The sequence below is a fragment of the Hibiscus syriacus genome, unplaced genomic scaffold (genome assembly GCF_006381635.1).
Source record: "Hibiscus syriacus cultivar Baekdansim isolate YM2019G1 unplaced genomic scaffold, ASM638163v2 tig00110946_pilon, whole genome shotgun sequence".
NCBI lineage: Eukaryota > Viridiplantae > Streptophyta > Magnoliopsida > Malvales > Malvaceae > Hibiscus > Hibiscus syriacus.
This window is the reverse complement of record NW_024062927.1, coordinates 398,886-416,354: the sequence shown is the minus strand read 5'-3', so window position 1 is coordinate 416,354 and position 17,469 is coordinate 398,886. Positions and strand designations below refer to the sequence as shown.

At 32.5% G+C, this 17,469-nt stretch overlaps 1 long non-coding RNA gene across 1 annotated transcript; it reads right to left on the bottom strand.

Moving 5' to 3' along the window:
• Positions 1–9,692: 9,692 nt before the first annotated feature.
• Positions 9,693–10,499, bottom strand: LOC120148064. Its single transcript, XR_005518337.1, has 2 exons — positions 10,172–10,499; positions 9,693–10,039 (listed from the first exon to the last, which is right to left on the bottom strand). It is a non-coding gene; the product is annotated as an uncharacterized LOC120148064 (long non-coding RNA).
• Positions 10,500–17,469: the final 6,970 nt, after the last annotated feature.

Below are 17,469 nucleotides of genomic sequence, written 5' to 3'. Positions count from 1 at the left end.
TTATTTATAACATTTCATATCACTTGTTATTTCTCTTCTGTCACATACCACATGTATGTGTAACCATATATCTCATATCATATCACATGTATCACAAGTGCATGTATTCATGTAGATCATTTCATATGACTTATATCATTTCTCATTTGTTCATGTAACTCACATGTCATATCATGTAACATATAACACATATACCCATAACTTCATATCACATACTTATATCAATTCACACTTAGTCACATGGGTCATTTCTCATAACATATATATTCTCATATAACCTATGACTTATTATCAAGTTCTCAATTAATGTTCCTATATGGTTCCATCTTTATCATATAACCTATGGGCTATTCTTATATTACCCTATATCAACCATACTTTGTTTATCTCACTTTTCATATCATTCATTTATCACATATATGTCACTTTGCATATAACACTTCTCTGGTTTTCATATGACATGTAAATCATTGTCATCTCTTGTTCTCATATAATTCCATATAGTCACTTATCACTTATCACATAGTTTACATCCTATGATCATAGAATCATATCAATAACACATATACTCATGCACATATAAATCATAACAACACATACCTCTATGAATTCATGCATTTTACTATTGAAAATAGACTTATCATAAGTCTTATTTTCCATTTAACATCATATACTAAATAATGTGCACTCACCTTGGCCTCACTAAGTTTCAATCCACTTTATGATTTCCTCTCTTCCGATCGAATCTTAATTTGATACACAACCTGGAACTTGTTCATGTTCGATATCTACATAATTATACATTGATACATATCATTATCCCATTGCTATAATCTAATCTATCATTTCTTAGACCAGAAGAAATGTCTATTTTCAATTTCCCCTTGAAGTGCATCGATGCATGCTATAGTGCATCGATGCATGCTATATTGCATCGATGCATTCTTTAACATGTGCATCGATGCACTACCCATGCATCGATACACAAATTACCTTCGATGTTTTCATTTTAAAGGGATGCATCAATGCACTTCTTATGCATCGATGCACCATTTGAATTCGATGTTTCTTCTTTAAAGAGTGCATCGATGCACATTCAATATGCATCGATACACCTTGCCCAGAATTTGTATTTTAAGCCCGAAAATCCATTTAATTTAACTCAAATGCTTCACATTTCATCCCCTTTCATATTCCTTACTTGCATATACATATTTGCCCTTATTTCTACTCAATAATCACTTATTTAACCTCCATATCCTATTCTTCTTAAGAAATTCAAGAATCATACCCAAATTTTAACATGTTACAAATCCAGTTCTAATACTTCATACTTGTTAATTAGATTGATGACAAGTCAAATTCACTCTAAAACCTCATTAAAGAACACTCTTTCAAGATTTCACTTATTCCTCTCTTTTCTTTAATCCACTTTATTCTCTTCATCTTATTGTTTCAAGATAATTTAAGCTCTTCTTATGCTTAATTATCACCTAATAATCAAAACTCAACCTTAAATTTTAGATAATAATCAACAAATAAAGAAATTCACCTTTGCCTAGCTTGAGCACATTGGAGAAGAAGAAAGCAAGTGAAGAAGAAGAAGAGAGTTTTCATCTTTCTCTCCCCCACGTGTTAATCTCCTAATAAAGGGGAGAAAATATCTTTCCTTGTCAATTGACTATTTTACCCTTTACTTCATTTAATAATTACCAATAACTTTTATGATTTATTTCCAAATAAATCATTGAACTAATCCATGGTTCTACTCTAGTCACCATATTCTGAAACTTTACAATTAGATCACTAACCCGGTATTGAGGATGTTACAGTGCTCATCATCCGTCCCATAAAAAAACCACTTACTAGCTTGCCACCAATCAGTGGCAAGCTCAGCATCTGAGGGTGTCAGCCTCTGTAATGGGTAGTTGGCCTCCTAACAATATAAAAGCTCAAACAAAGTTAAAAGTGTACTAGTAATAACTTGTTTATATATGGTAGTATTTGTGTGTTAACTTACATCTTTAATCGTCGTATATGGGAGTAAGTCTTCCCAATCCAACATGCGGATCCTCTTCCAGGTAATAACCCTAGGAATATCATTTGATCTTTTTATCGCATATGTCTGCATGTTGGGGAAAGCCTCAAATATCCAAATCTACAAACAATATAATACACAAACATTAGTAATTGTTAAATAATTAATTATAATTTTGGAAACATTATATAGAAATTCTTACCTTAAAGGCCCAAGTAAAGCCTGTCAAAGTGTATTTAGAACCATCGCCCCACAAACTTTTTCGGTCCTCGAAGGCATACGAAAACTTCTTCCAGGTAGCTTTCCATATATATGAACCCCACGGAAACAGGTTCCATGCATTTAGGTCCTCTACCAATAATATTAGGTTCTCAGAAATTGGTTGTCTGCCCTCTTTGCCTAAAAAGTTGGCATGCAAAAGTAGTAAATGGCATACTCGGACAACATCAAGGTCATCCATCCGAGTAAACCCATTTTTATCAAATAATCTCTTCAAGTCGTCGACATGTATACTCGGCTTCGACTTTGCCAGCTCAGGAAAAACTCGATATAACCATGACGGACGGGCGATATGACTAGTGTACCGACCTACATCATCGTGTCCGAAGCGTAGACCGGTGATTAAGCAAAACTCCTCCCGCCCAAAACAAGTATACGTCGGTGCCGGAGGAAAATGAAACCATATCTCCTCATCACCACGTTGTACCCCCTCGGGTAGATCGTTAGTCATGGTCTGAAGAAACAAATATGTCAACATAGCATCTCCACCCGTATGTTGTACTATCAGCCATGGCCCGAAGCAAGTATCCTCAAACAATTTTCTTTGTAGAGGTGTAAGCGTCGACGCAATTTTAATGGCTAGGCTCAATTTATTCCTTAAGGTCAATGCAGCCGAAAAAAATTTCTACAAAAACAATAAACATACCAAGTTAAATATACCAAAAACTACAAATTATACACTATAAACAGACATGATATTAAGCAGTGAAAACAAAGCCAAATATGTTTCAAACTAGCACGGTATTCACCCAAGTCATTATTCCATCATAGTTCACAAAATGCATCAGATAACATTCCAGAAGTAAGCACTTATATAAACATTTAAAAGGACAACATATAGGTTTAGTGCAGGTTCAAGGACAACATAAAGAGTAGTAGTTTATTCTTGAAACTTAAATTAGCAACACTATAAGTTAGTATTTGTCTTTGTTTTTTGGTTGAAGTAATGCAATTCATTCAAGTTTCAATTTGCAGAATAAAAGAAGTTTCTGAGACTTAAATTCGCAACGCGAAAATGAAAATCGCAAAGAGATTTTAGTTTCGCGTTGCGAATTTGGTGTTGCGATTTAGGGTTTCTTCAACAAAAAGACAAAACAAAGACAAATACTAACTTCACAGGTTAAAGACTAAACAGTTTAGCAGTATTGGCAGCAACCGAATGAAATTAGCAATCTCAGTGAAATGGTTAATCTAATAATAATACAAAAATTTTAAAATAAAAATAAGAGATTAAAAAAGTTAACCCTCGGTGGTTGATTTTTCATTTCTGACTGTTAATGGTTGTGAAGGTTGATCTGAAAGATGGAGATAGACGAATTTCGTCGGAAATGGAGACGGATTTCGTCGGAGATGGGGACGGATGTCGCCGTAGAGAGTGAGAGATGAAAATGGGACTGAGTTGTGCTTTAGGGTTTTAGGTTAGAGATGATTTGCGATAATACTGTTTTACATTTGTGTTGCGAAATTAATATTGTGTTTCGCGTAAAAAACATTTGACTTTCGCTTTGCGAATTTGACTTTTGTGTTGCGAATTTGACTATCGCGTTGCGAATTTGGAAAATCACAATGCGATTTACATATTCGCGTTGCGAATTTGTTGGTCATTTTGGCAAATCCAAAAAACATTGGTTAAATTCGTATATTATAAGACATTTTTGGTCACTGAGGTTATTTTCTCTACTAAAAGAATAATTAAATATAATTGTCACCACTATAATTACTATAAAAATAAAAAAGACTAAATTATAGTTTAGTCCTTATACTATAATTTAAGGGTTTAATCTTTATATTTTAATTTAATATAATAGGAATATTTTAATGTTATGTCTTAATCTAAATTTTTCTTCTTCTTAAAATCACCCCAACCAACTTATAGAAGTTTTAACAATATTAGTAATTTAAACAACAATATGACAGATTCTCTTTTCTTATGATTAAATTTGACGTAAATTTCTTTGTTGACATTTATTTAATTAATATGTTGTTTATCTTTATTTTGGACTCTCATTAATTCTTTTCTATTAGTAGGCACTTAATCATAAAAGATAGGTCGTAGTTGAGTTGTGATAAAGTTAATTTGACAATATGTTGTCATCGTTATATGCGTTTTTATGTTCGTGCTAATGAAGTTTATCTTTCATCGTTGATGATAGTGTTTGTTTGTATATGTATTTTTTCAAGTTATTTAGATAATGTTTTATTTTTAGTGGTTAGTTTGTGCACTTTTGATGGTTTTACAAAAATGTTCGATTATTGTGATTTAACTTATCTTATATGAATTAAGCGACCTCAGTGGTTAAGGGATGATTGTTATTCTTAGATATTTCAAATTCCAGCACGACGTCTATGGTGATGTTTGAATGTTTAACGTAAAATGATTGGAAGTCTTTTAAATGGATGTTATATTGTAATCACGTAATAAAAAAAGTTTACTATAATCTTGTAAATTCTTCTTGCAATTTTATTATATTATATTTTATTAAATAAAACTAACTGCTATTATAATCTTGTTGTGGGATGATTTTTATTAGTTCAAGAATGTTATATAGATTAAAATTATAATTTGATAAAAAAATCGAAGTACTATCTCAGTTGAGTTGTAGATGAAATGATAAATATTTTTATTTAAATCTTTGATTAATATTAAGGTCTAATATAAAAATCCTCAAATTATATATATATATATATATATATATATATATATATATATATATATATATATATATTAATTAAGTAACAACTTTTTCTTCCGATCAATGTAAATGTCTAATGTTACAAACATCATCATTTTAAGTATTTATGTTATTGTTAAAAAAACATAATCTAACACGTGTCTCAAATTTAGTCCTTAAACAATTCTGACCCCCTTTCTCTAAAAAAAGTCCCTTTTCACTTAAAAAGGGGGAATTTGAATTAGATCGAAAACTTTGGTTCATTCTCGTTATTTGAGAAAGATTCTGTTACTGATAATTTATATAATACAAAACGCATAAAATAAAGCCCTAAAAAGTCACGCGTGCTGCCTGGCCTGGCCACTCACCCTGCGCCTACGTTTCGTCCACAGCTGTCGGTTGAGTCGTCGCTCCGAGTTTATAGATTTTGTGGTCTAATTCTACCTATAGTCCTTTTATTATAGTGAAATTATAGATCCAATATTTTATTTTTTTTTATAATTACCTGTTATCTAATCTATTGGCGGACTAATTCAAATTTGAATACCGTAGAGGTATATCATGGAGACAACTATCTTAACCTAGCTTTTTGAGGGGCTCGTCCAGCTAGATCAATTGGTAATTGGTAGAATTAATCTTCTGTTTTAATTTAACCTAAATTAGTATCTTCATTTTTATAATATTATTAGTAAATCTAAATTAATAACACTGTTAAATGTTCTCAACCGAGGGATAAAGAAGACTTCATGAATTTAATTTAAGGTTTAATAGAAAAATAAATGTCTAAATTATATCTTTTTTCTCAGTTATGTGTTTGAAATATTTTTTTGCCAGAGTAGGTGTCTAAAGATTCGTTTCGTTCCCATTTTTCAGTTTCTTCTATTATGTCCCTTAAAAAATAGCCGGTAAAAGTTTGATAAAAAAAATTTAAACACCTAAAACAAAAAAGATACGTAATTTATATACTTATTTTAATAGAAATTTTTTGAACTTTGAATAGAATGAAACATTAAACTTTTATCTTAACAAAAAAAATTAAGCACATAGATTAAAAAGAAATATTATTTTGAACATTACTTTTTAAAATAAGTCTTAATTTATTGATAACAATTAATAAAGTTATCAATTTAGACAAACAAATAACACTATAAAACCAAAAATATAAGCTATATAAAATAAAAATAAAGATATCAAATAATAATCTTTTGAAAAGATCAAACATCAAATTTTGATATAGTAGAGTGACTAAAATTTTAATTAGACTTAGTTTTAATATTAAGGAGAATTTGGATTCGGTCGAATATCTTAATTCATATATTTTTTGTCTAAACTTAGGTCAATATAGATATAAATATTAGTAAATGGTGATGCCAGTTGGAAGAGATAATGGATGGGAAAATTAATTTATTAAATGTATTCTTTGTAAGAAAACGATAATTAATTATTTTTCATAAATATAGTTAAATGAAATTTCTTTTATGCAATTTTTAATAATTTGTGGTAATTATAAGATATATATATTTATAATTTTTCATAAATATAGTTAAATGAAATTACAACATAATACCTCAAAATGTGGGGAAAATATATATTTAATTCCTATTCCAAGTGTTTCACAAGACTAAAATTCCTCGAAATAAATATCTGATATCACAAATAGACATGTAGAAAGTAGAATTTATTTAATATAATGTTTATATTATCTAATTTTTTTCAATTGCCAATCGAATGATACTGAATATTTATAATTACAACATCGCTTATTTAACTGAAAGCTCGAAGTAATTAATTATCGATATTCAGTCATACATTATAACAATAATTTAGCTTCGATATTTTCCAATATCGATACTAGAATCGGGAGAGACACACTCTTTGGTTACCCATTTTAGTTTGGTATATTATTTTAAGGCAATCATACCTACAATACAAAACTGGGGTTAACGATTTCAAATTAGATATGCATACTTGTAGAATAATAACGGAGATTGAACCATTAATTTGAATTTCGTAGAATAATATAGTTAAGAATGGGTGAATTAACGATAAAAAAGTCAGTAGAAGCTTTACAAAAACTAAAATACTTGACGCAAACAATTTATAGTGGCTCAACTTCCTCAATAAAATTTATGTCCACGACTTTAACTATCCACGTTAAAGATTTATGTCATATTAACATTTCTTATGAGAGATATTTATGTATCACCAACATTTTTACATGATAGGGAAGAAGAGCAATTCTTTGAAGGCTAGAATGGGATTCTTTTCTTGCAGCCTAAGGCACCCGCAAAACGAGTGAGTCTTGTAACATAAGTTGCAGGCTTGAATTTGATCATATCCTTATTGTTGAAATTCAAATGAGGTGAAGGTGGGCCAGAAGTTCTAAAGAAGGCTCCGTTCATGAATAAGTCTCCTTCTGATCTTCATATCCAATTCTTCCATTCTGATTCCGAAGCATAGATTCTCTTCGTTATCTGCAAAATTAGATTTATGATCTTGGTCACTTTGTTTTTAGGGTAAACATTTTAGTACCATAATTATCACTTTTGTTATGTTTTGGTCACTCAATTATTATTTTCTTTCAAAAGCATAATGTTAAAAAAGGCTTCTAACGTTTGATTAAATGTTCAATTTGGCATCTATTCTTTTTTTTTTGAAACATCTTGGCCCCCAACGTTTTATTTTGGGGGAAAATGGTCCTTCTGTGAATGGAAATCATTAGTTATCAAACGATTAACGTTCTAAAATAGAGTTTTTAACCCTAAAATAAAATGTTGAGGGCCAGAATGCTCCAGAAAGAAAAAAGAAGGGTTAAAGTAACTATTCAGTCAAACGTTAGAAGCTTTTTTCCCTAAAATAAAATTTTAATGATCATTTTGATAAACATTGAGAGTTAATTTTAACATTATGTCTTTTTCAAAATCACACCAAACGTAAACCCTCCCTGTTGTCCACCACGAGTTTTGTGGCCAAAACCAAGCACACAATTCGCTAAGTTTTACGAACCCTAACCCAATTCTTCCTGCATCGCCAACACTTGTCGATTGGATTGGTTGCCATGCCTGAACCATTGTGTTTACCCCTCAAGTATCTTCTTGTGTTATTTTCAATAACCTTCTCGAAATTTATGATTCGATTGTCAATACTTTTATCTAGAATCTTGCAATAAATTGTCCAAGATAAATATATAATATCTCTATTTAACATAAAGTTCAGTAAATATAAGATCCAAATTTTTTTTGAAGGTGTACATATATATATATATTAATAACATAATTTTTTCATGCATGACAGACACAAATAAAATTTCACGATAAACATTATCAATAAAATAGATAATTAATATAAAAATTTCGAATTAAAAAAAAACATATACCAATCCTAGACAATACTTGCCTCTGCCATTACCTCTAAGCGGTTAAGTGAATTGAATTTGCACATTTGACTTTGTTAGTTTATATAGATAATCTTAATGAACCATATTCCATAATTTGATTTTAATATCTATAACTTTTTATACTTAAACTATTATATTTTTTCATAAAACAAAAGAAAAAGAAAAAATAATAATAAAATTTACTCGTTAACTTTATAGTTGAGGTGATTAGTGATATTTTCTGGACTCGATTCATACGCTATCATTTTCATAAATGAACATTTTGTTATTGATTATGCCTAAAACTTAGTATGCATCGTTATAAAAATACACTCCAAACATTTTCATAAATGATTATTTTTATTCTTGATTTTTTGGGATCGTTTTACTAATTTTAATGTTTTATTTTTTTTTATTAAAATATATCATGTTGGACGAAGATAGTTAATTGATTAGTGGTTAATCTATATTATTGACGTGATATTTTCGTGTATTTAATTACTGACGTGATATGTGATACGACACTTAAAGTAATGATGTGACACGTATTATGCCATAAGAAATAGTAACATGTTACGTCACTAAAATTGATGACATAATATGTATCATATCATCAAAAGTGATGACCTGATATGTATCGTGTCACTAAAAGTGATGACACGATATTTTTAACTCGATTATGACTTATTGGGCATGCATCTATTACGCATATGTTCTATTTTTAACTAATGTTTTATATATTTTCTAACCTCTCTTATATTCATCAAATTAAACCAAAATGAAAATATTATATATATATATATAATTGTAATACCCTAATTTTGTCCGGGTAATTTTTTAAATTCACTTGAAGATGATCGAGAATTTATTTGAAGATTTTGTGTTCGATGACGAACTAATTCAAGTGATAAATCGTGGAAGCTTGCATTTGGGTTAATATGAAGTCGAGAAGTTTTAGTGCTGAATTGGATTGTAATCATATTTATTTCAGTTTGGAATTCAAGAGATAAATTGGAATAAAAGCAATTGATAAAGCAAAGCGATATAAATACGAAGACTCTTGAGGTACATTCAAAGCAGTCCAGTTGACAGTGTGCGTCATCCATATTGATCGCCAATTTTGAACATGTTACAAGCATATTTGGATGATGAAATCTTCTTAACATTTAATCCTCTATCTCTTAACTTTCCAACGCACTTTAAATCGCATCAATCCGATATCGGTAGCTCAAGATATGATCAGATAACTGAAAACTGTGCAAGCTGAAAAATCAATACGGGAGTTATGAATTCATTTCGATAAATCAATACGGGAGTTATGAATTCATTTCGATAAAACATTTGTTGTTCTTTGCACATGCACATTGAAAACGTGGGAACAACACATATAGGAGCACTAAGGAGTGTCTAAACAGGCTGAAATTGGACATTAACAGCTTACAAGGATAATGCAACACGTGGGAGCACATTTGAGACATTTCCAGCTCATACACGGCAACAAGCACATGTGGAGGAAAGTTTATGTTGGGGCACACTCACAAAGCATAAACAGCACATTAAAATTATTAGAGAGAAAGGCAGCACGTGGGATACAAAACTAGTTGAATAAAATCAGTCCCGATGACTCATCTATCCACCCATGCTGTCCATGCCCCTCGTGAAGACCCCATGTTCCTGCAAAATACATTAGTATATTCAACACATGAAGTGGGAGCAGCATTATTATGGGAGATAATAAAAAATTTCATCATCAACAGATTCACGGGCAGAAGACCCGAGGCAGTGCGCCGTTCACCAAGTACCCACCTGCGTTTGTCGGCTATTCACTGAAGCACTACCGCCGTTCACTTGGCTCGAGCCCATAACTGGCAAGGAGGGAATATAACACGAGTGGAACACAAAAGAAAGGAGGGGGGATCACGTTGATGAGGAGAGCCCTCGAAAAGGAGGAGAGAAACAAAAACGAGGGGGGGTTCTCGGTTAGCAATCAAGAATAGAGGAACGACAGTGAACAACCAGAGCACAGGCAGGGGAGGTTCATCCATAACTATTTTCGAACAGGGGATCCATTGTAACGAGGGGAAGTCGGTCAGCTAAAAAGGAGAGATTTGTAAAACATTTCCGGTTCTTCTTGAGAAACAATACCAAGCAGGATATACATTTTAAGGTTTTCGGTTTACTTTCCTAGTTCATTTTATTTTCTGTTTTTGCTCTTTGTTTTGAAATGATTTCAGTGTGAATACTGTATTACTTCATTCCATTTTTCTGTTTTTTTTTTTAAAGGATAATAATAACAAAAAACCATAGAACTCAGCCAAAAGTATGAACGAAAGGAAGTAGAAGAGTGTGAAGCATTTACCTTTGGTTGTGGGGGTTTAGCGTCGGTCGGAGCAGAGGTGGCGTTGACGAATGGCGGTCATGGCTCCTTTAGGCTTCGATTTTTCAGAGGAGAGTAAGGCTAGAGGGAAATCGAGGAGGTCGCCGATGGTTGATGGCCGAGATGGTCGTTGTTTCGGCCGAGAGCAACAGAGAGCTAGGGAGAAGAGGGGCGCTGTTCTGTGAGGAAGAAGAGAATAGATAAATGAGGGTTAGGTTTAGTCTAAAGTTAGTTTTATATTAGATTGTTAGGGTTAATTTCTTTAAGGTCACTACACATTTGCCGTTGATTTCCATTCTGGTCCTGAAGTCAAGTCTTGGTTTCTTTGTAATTTGGTCTTTATCTTTTATGCACATTTTATTTAAGTCCTGAACGCTAGGGTGTTTATTTTCTTTCGTTTGCATTCGGTCTTCAAGTTTTTGCATATTATATTGTAGTCCTCAAGTAAAACCTTTTCTGTTTTTCAATTCAGTTCTCAATTGTTGCGTGCATTTAATTTTGTCACTAAATCAAAATTTCCAAAGTTTTAATTTGATCTTCATATTTTTAATTGTTTCTTTTTAGTCACGACTTCATGTTTTTTTTGTTCATTACCGCATTTAACCTACAATGTTTGTTATTTAATAGTTTAGTCCCATCACATGTTCGTTTAATTTATTGTTAGATTTACATTTTGCATGCTTAGTTTAATTTTATTTTATTTTGGTCCTTCATGATAATTTTGAATGTGAAGTCGAGTCATTAATAGTATGTTCTATTGTATATATTGTTTTATTCTAATGTATGTCAATGTCGTGGTGTGCATGTAGGTACCATATCACCATAATTTATTCTAGGCCATGTAAATAAGATGAATATTAATTTGGGTATTAATTGATTTAGGGTGAAAGCTTTTGTCACACATTTATATGAATATGATGGGTTTAATAGCTTTAAATGTAAAGAATTTAAAAATTCCTTTGTAAAATGGATAACCGTAAATGCATGTTAATATTTTTTATATAGACTTAGAAGTTTGTTTGAGTGCATAGTGTCGTAACCGTCTTTCGGTTGGGCCCCGGAATTGGGCTTCGACTTGAAAAATGTGATTGGAGTCGCCACCGATTATTTATTTAAAAAAATAAATAGGTTAATCGGATACCTTATATTTTACCTGATCTGCGTCTTACCAAAGATATGTCGGATTCGGGAGTCGGTTACGGTCAAGGAAGGATTAACACCCTTGAACCGCCCTTTCGGTACTACGTAATTTCCAGTTGTTTTTAATTAAGAAAATCGAAAGTTAAAATTTAAAGGTAACATATGATCCAAAATTACTTACCTCCGATCAATTTGAAAGAGTACCCTTAAAAAGTCGAGAAACGCGTTAAAGGAAAAGGAAATAAGAGTAAATGAAATAAAGAAAATAGAAGGAAAAAAAATAAAAAAAATGATGAAAAACTAAAAGAGGAATAAAAACATATAATTATTAAGTGCAAAATAATAATAATGATAATAAGTAGTAAAATAAAAAACGCAATCACACCAAAAAAGTAAAAAAAAAAGTCAAGGTTGGTGAAGTATAACTGTCGGGAAGGAAAAGACGATAAGGGGTGGGACCGTAGTTAATAAATGAGTGTGATGTATCTCTATAATAGTAAGAATGAATAAACAAAAAAAACATTATGATATATATATAATAAATATTATAACAAAAATAATAATTTAATAAAGTAAAATAATAATGTAATATAATATAAATACATGAAAACAAAAAAATAAAGAAGTATAAAATATAATTAAATGTATATATGCATATGTTTAAAAAAAGTAAAAATAAAAATAAAATACAATAAAAAATATACATATAATGATAATAATAGTAGCAAAAGAGAAAAATATATTTATTACGTTAATAGTAAAATAATAATAATATAATAGTTATAAATATATATATATATAACTTTAAAAAACATTAAATAATATTAGAATAAAAATAATTAATATATATATACTTAATAATACGAATTATCAAAAAGAATAAATAAAATATGAAATAATATATAAGGGACCGTTCATCGGCGGCAAACCTCGAAAAAAAATTGATTTTTAAAATCCTTTCCTTCCCTCGTTTTAAATATTCTAGTATTTTTCCAAAACGGCCTAGGGGTTGTGTAGATCTAAAAGAAAAGTTTCGAACGACAACCCCTTTTCCTCGGCCAAATTATTTTTTTAAGCACAAAGACGAATACAACACATGCAAGTGAAGAAAAGAATGCGAAAGGTAAAAGCTTTCACCTTTTATTGCTCTTGAATTGTTTACAATAGCTTCAAAACAATTTATTTGCTCGTATTTTTTTTTCTGGTGATTTCGTATGCCCATCGTCTGTTACAATAGTGAGCTACAATGACTATTTATAGTGCTTGTGGATCCTATCTTTAGGAGTTTAAAACATAGCAAAATTCTATCCTATTTTTAGGAGTTGAATCCTAGCAGAATTCTATCCTATTTTTGAGAGTTTGAATCCTAGTAGGACGAAAAAGGTGTGTTGACAGCTGCCCCTCTTTGCCCATAGTCGTGTAACGGGGATAGGGCAAAGATTGAAAGACACACTTTTCGTTCGGTGGAGTTGAAAATTGACTCTGATGTTTCAATAACTCCCTATCGAATTGAGTTACGGATGACTCCTCCGTCGTGAAGTTGAGTTCATCTGGAAGCTTCTGAGCACTATATCCTTCGTCGTGAAGTTGGAATCGAACTCAAAGCTTTTGGCGAGTGGCCTTTGAATCGTCTTCTGGATCAAGATACTTCATCGTGAAGGTGAAACTTGACCTGAAGACTTCAGTGTTGATGCGTTACAGATGACTCATTCGTCGTGAAGTTGGGTCAATCTGTTTGTGAAATTGGAATCGTACAGGGCCCCTTCGTCGTGAAGTTGAGCCTGAGAATTGGATATCCTTCGCCATGAAGTTGAAATCCAAATATTGTTCCGAGTCCAATATCCTCCGCTGTGAAGTTGAAATTGGTTCTGGAACCGGGAAATTGTTTGTTGACAGTCAGCCGCCCCTTCGCTGTGAAGTTGAGCTTGTGTTGTCTCGAGTCTAATATCCTTCGCTGTGAAGTTGAAATTGACTCTGAACGAAATCTTGTTGACAATCAGCCGTCCCTTCATTGTGAAGTTGAACTTGTGTTGTCTCGAGTCCAATATCCTTCGCTGTGAAGTTGAAATTGGCTCTGAAATTTGAAAAATGTTTGTTGACAACCAGCTGTCCCTTCATTGTGAAGTTGAACTTGTGTTGTCTCGAGTGGCACGATATCCTCCATCGTGGAGTTGAAATCGCGGATGAAACTGAAAAGTTGTTCATTGACAACCAGCCGTCCCTTCGTTGTGAAGTTGGACTTGTGTTTTCTCGGGTAGCACGATATCCTCCGTCGTGGAGTTGAAATCGGTTCTGGAATTGGGAAGTTGTTCGTTGACAACCAATCATCCCTTCGTTGTGAAGTTGAACTTGTGTTGTCTCGGGTAGCACGATATCCTCCGTCGTGGAGTTGAAATCGATTCCGAAATTGGGAAATTGTTGTTGGCAACCAGCCATCCCTTCGTTGTGAAGTTGAACTTGACTCTAGCTAAAACTGAAAAAGTTATGCATATATTTGATGAGATGGATGCAATGCTCTTAGGTATGCCTAAAATGCATATGCAACATATGTTATCTTTGGGCTCAGGAGAGAAATCTCGATCTCCGGTTGTTTTTCTGGAATCTTGGCTCTGGAATCTTCAAGTTCTGATCCTGGTCTCAAATTCTTCAAATGTCAAATCTGATGTGCACATTCTATTTTGATTTGAGAAATGCTATCCCAAATATGTGTCTGAGCTGAGTGTAACGATTCAGATGATGCTTCAAGAGAAATTGTCTCAAAAGAGACAGAACTAGTTTCAAGGGAAACGATCTCAAAGATATTTGTTGCTTCAAGGGAAACGGTCTTAAGGGAGACAAAATTTTGTTTTAAGAAAAACTGTCTCAAGAGAGACAAAACTTAGTTCCAAAAGAAATTGTCTCACGGGGAGATGAAATTAGTTCCAAGGAAAACATATTCAAAGATGATACTTCAAGAGAAATTGCCTCAAAAGCGATATAATTCATTTCAAGGGAAATGATTTCAAAGATATCTGTTGTTTCATGAGAAACGAAATTTGTTTTAAGGGAGATAAATTCAAAGATTTTGTGTTTCAAGAGAAACTGTCTCATGGGAGACAAAATTGTTTCGAGGGAAACAATCTCAAAGGTTTTGTGTTTCAAGAGAAACTGTCTCAAGAGAGACAAAATTTGTTTCAAGGGAATTATCTCAAGAGAGACGAAATTCATTTCAAGGGAAATGTTTTCAATGTTTATGTTTCAGGAGAAACTGTCTCAAGGGAGACAAAATTTTGTTTCAAGGGAAACTATCTCAAGAGAGACAAAATTCATTTCAAGGGAAATGTTTCCAATGTTTATGTTTCAAGAGAAACTGTCTCAAGGGAGAAAAATTTTGTTTCAAGGAAACTATCTCAAGAGACAAAACTCATTTCAAGGAAAATGTTTTCAATGTTTATGTTTCAAGAGAAACTGTCTCAAGGGAGAAAAAATTTGTTTCAAGGGAAACTGTCTCAAGAGAGACAAGTTTGTTTCAAGGGAAACTGTCTCAAGAGAGACAATGGTGAGCACGATTCCCCTCGTCGTGAAGTTGAAATCGTGGGTGGCCCCTTCTCGTGAAGTTAAGCCAGGAATTGGATATCCTTCGTCGTGAATTGAAATCCAACTTGAAAATGCAAACTGGATCGGTTCTGAATTATCTCTCGAACTCGTCTGAAGTTGATTCTAAGATCTGTCGATCTTTCAATATGTCAAATTGGTTGAAGTGTAGCTTCTTGCTGCTGAGTTAAGCAACCAACATCAATCTTTAAAGGTGCTTTTGATTCGAGTATCATTCGTCTTGAAGTCGAAACTTGACTCTAAAAGCTGCAAAAATTATGTATGTGGGAAAAAATGATGCTCTAAAATGTATGCATAAGATGCATATAACATGAATTGGTTATATTTTATCTCTTGAAAAAGGCCTGATAATTCGCATTAGGATGTTGAATCCCCAAAGATGCCCAAAAAAATGCTCCAATATTTCATGTTGAATCTTCAAAGATGCCCCAAATGTTCCTCATTTCTTGCTTCAGCATTGATTCTGAGCATGAGTTTTGTGTCTAAGAGTTACATGTCATTTACCAAGATCCACTCTAGAGAGACTGTCTTGTTTGAAAAAAATGTTTTTCTTTCTCTTTTAATATCAATTAAAAGAGTTCAAAAAGGTTTAATCCCAAGTTTTAAAATATTGCCCCTTTCACGTTTTACAATTGAGACAAATCATAAAACTAGAGTTCATTGGATATCAAAGAATTAATTACAATGTTAATCCTTCAATAAATTATAGCTATTTGACAAGTGTCAAGATCAAAGCTATCTTTGAGAGATGGTCAAGTAAGGAAAGGATAAAAAGTCTCAGGTCATTGTGTTTGGTCAAAGGTTTGGCATTTGATGCTTAAAGGTTTGGCATTTGATGGTCAAAGGTTTGATGGGATAGCCTGCATGCTCCTCTACTGGAAGTGTTCTTCGACTCCCAGTATTCGTGGTCACACTCGGATTGTGTGATGCCTTATCAAGGAATTTGTGTGATCGCCTCAGTTGCACAATTTTATATTCGAGCCGCCTTTTCAGGTTTTCAACTCGAACCCTCCTTTTTTCAAGACGCTATTAAGGATGTACGTCTTGAACCCCCCCTTTGTTATTTTTCTTTACCATGCATTAATTACATTGTTTTTGCAAACAAAGATTAATCCTGATGGTGTGATGAAATCTGAAGATAGTCTCTTTGTTTAAAATCCATGTATGATTAGAAGGACTTTTAAGGCACGTAATGTAGGCCAAAGTTCATGGTTATGAAAAAATGATAATAGGCCCAAACAAGTGTTTCAGTGTTGAACCAAGGATCAATTCATTCTGATGCCTTCAATCCTGTCTTGCTCATTTGGATCTGCTCATATGTGTTTCTCTGGATTTTCTCTGGATGTTCCATGATCTTCGAGTGAAGTGATTCATAGATTCAAGAATGATTGTGCTTGATCAATCTCATAGTTTGAAGATTGATGTGCCATTTGTTTTAGGGAATATTTGCATGTTTTTGTTCCTCTTTCTTTTTGATTCTTGTTTTTTTTTTCTTTTTTCCTTTGTTCGTGTTTCTTTTTTCTTTGTTTTTCTTTGTTTTTTTTTTTGCTTCTTTTCTTTTTTCTTCTTGATTGGATCTTTGCACTTGTCATTTGGTCCACCTCGTGGTATCTCCTTTGGATTGATGTCTTCACTCATGTGAGCAGATTTCTTCTATATTGCACCCCAGTGTGGAGGGTGATCTTGGTTTGGGTTGAATCAGAAGAAAATGCTATAGGCTCTCAAAAGGGACACAATGGATATATTTTTTCTCCTGTTGTGAAGGGATAAAGAAAGAAAGTCGTTCATCATTTCATACATGGAAGTCCTCACAAAAGAGGTATCCCCAAGGGGATAGATTTGCAGGATTAATTCTATTCACATGAAACAGTGTAATTAATGCATGATAGGATTATTTCGAATGAATTGTTTTTTGTTGCTCCTTGCTCCCAACATGTCTCAATGTTCAGGCTCCCGGCGAGATGCCCCAATTTAGAAGAATACTCCTGTTCAA